At 52.5% G+C, this 2,065-nt stretch overlaps 1 protein-coding gene across 1 annotated transcript in view; it reads left to right on the forward strand.

Moving 5' to 3' along the window:
* Positions 1 to 444: 444 nt before the first annotated feature.
* LZTS3 (leucine zipper tumor suppressor family member 3) overlaps positions 445 to 2,065 on the forward strand; it is a 327,722-nt gene continuing 326,101 nt past the window's right edge. Inside the window, exon 1 of the mRNA XM_081925000.1 lies at positions 445 to 834. The gene's annotated coding sequence lies outside the window, so the exon portion shown is untranslated. The remainder of the gene's footprint in view (positions 835 to 2,065) is intronic.

A 2,065-nucleotide genomic window follows, 5' to 3' on the forward strand; every position in this document is an offset into this window, starting at 1 on the left:
CTTTTCAAATGTACTGCTGTCAAGCCAGGTGTTCCCCCATCTCATATTTGAGCAGCTGGTTCTTCCTGCCTAAGTGCAGAACCTGACATTTGCCTCTCCAGTACTGTATTGAAATTCATTTTGTTAGCTTGCGCCCAGTTCTCCAAACTGTTAGGATCAATTGATGAATGTGGGTTCAGTTTCCCAATTGGAGGAAACGCTTCATTACTTGCAACTTCTAACCGGCGCACAGAAAAAAAGCAAAATGGGACAATAAAACGTGTTTAAAAAAATAAAAATGCCATCAAACCCAAACATCTCCCATCACGTGTAGACCAGCCCCGACCCTTCCTCCAAGCCTGGGAGCGCTGCAGTGCGGGAAGAGTTAAAAAGGGCAGGCGATCCACCCTCCTCCCGGATCCTGCTCTCCGATAGGCTGAGGCTGTGACAAGGGGGGCGTGGCCAGGGGGGTTGGCTGCCGTTTGCCGCAAGAAAAGGGGCAAGATGCGTGTCTGCGAGTGCGCGCGTGTGGATCGGTGACGCTGGCCGGGATGCGAGCCGCCAGCCCGCTCGCCTGCAGCGCCGCTCGCCTCCTTCCTTGCAAAGGCTCCGCGCTGCGCCGGGTGGCCGCCTGAGCGCACGCTTTGAATTCGCCCCCCGTGCAATTGGTCGGAGGTCGTCGTTTTCGGTTGCATTTCATTTTTGAACTCCAAGCACCTTCCCCGTCGCGGTGCATGCTTCTCTCCTGCATCCCGAGCCGCCGCCGCCAAAAAAAGAGAGGATTAAAAACCGGACGCCTCCCGGCTGAAGGAGCTGCTGCGCGCCCAGGGCGCATCGCCTGCGTTCCTGCAAAGAGTAAGGGCGCAGCGGGGAGGAGGCGAGGTAGCCCTTGCCTACACGCCCGGGAGGGATTTGGGGAGGGGGCGCAGGAGGAGGGAGAGAGGGAGGCGTCGCCAACACACTTGGACCGGGGGGGGGGGGGTTTGCTTGCATGGTGGTGGAAGACTGGTTACGTTTGCACGCGCTACCTTTTTTTCCTCCCTTTTGCAAAATCGCTCAGGGTTGAGGCAATCGGTGCGCGAAGAGGATTCTGTGGGAGGACGGGAGCGTGTGCAGATATGGTTGCAATTAAAATGTGGTGCACGGCGGAGATGCGGGGGTCCTCCGAGATAAGCCCCGCCACCTCTTCCGATTTATTTTCTGCTTAATTAGTTTAGTTTGCCTTCCCCCACCTAACCCTCCATCAGCTTGGAGACCTCTGCTTCTTGCAATATAATCTGACGCGCCGCGGGAAAATGCAAGGGGATGCATATCCGTTGCAAACGTGTGCATTGCTCCAGAATAAAATATTTCCACCAGTTGTTTTTTTTTTCATTTTGGTCATCTGGGGCGGGGGCATAGCCTCTTCGCTTGCTTTTCTCCACCCCCCGCCTTGCAATGTTGAAGAAGCAGCCACCCATTGATAAAGGATGTGCGTGCGTTGGTGTAAGTCAAACCATAAAACCCCTTGCAGGTATGATCGGGGATGGTTGGTGTTAGGGTTGGGTTGTGTGTGTGTGTGTGTGGTTTTCTTTTTTTAAGATGATGTCATAAATGGGGTGTCATCCAGAGCGCGAGGTGAGGTGCTGGCGTTTGGGTGATGAACAGGGAATGGCTGCAAATTATGTCATCTGCTTTTCTGGATGCTACTGCTGCGTGTCATTTCGCTGGTAAACTAGACGCGGGGGGGGGGATCCAGCTCCCCCCTTTTTTTAGGCTAAGCCAAGGTGTAGAAACTGGGAGAGAGGGGTTCGAAATGGCTAAATAATGCCCCTTGGTTTGTTGGTTTTTAAATGTCGGTAGCATTATAGCTGCAAAGCAAGGATGGCCATATACTCCCGGTAAACGTGACATGTTGTCCAGCTGAGCAGAAGGATTAAATGTCCTCTTCCTCTGTGTGTGTGTTTTTCAAAGACCGAAACATTTTTTTGCTTGCTATAACCCTCCGTCACATCGTTTTTTGGCTCCCTATACGCATGGATATATTATTCTGTGATGATCTCTTTTGGCTGTGCATGGATCGTTTTGTGGTGTTGTGTTTTTTTAA

This window comes from Podarcis melisellensis (assembly GCF_964234715.1).
Source record: "Podarcis melisellensis genome assembly, chromosome: 9".
In the NCBI taxonomy this organism is placed as follows: Eukaryota; Metazoa; Chordata; class Lepidosauria; order Squamata; family Lacertidae; genus Podarcis; species Podarcis melisellensis.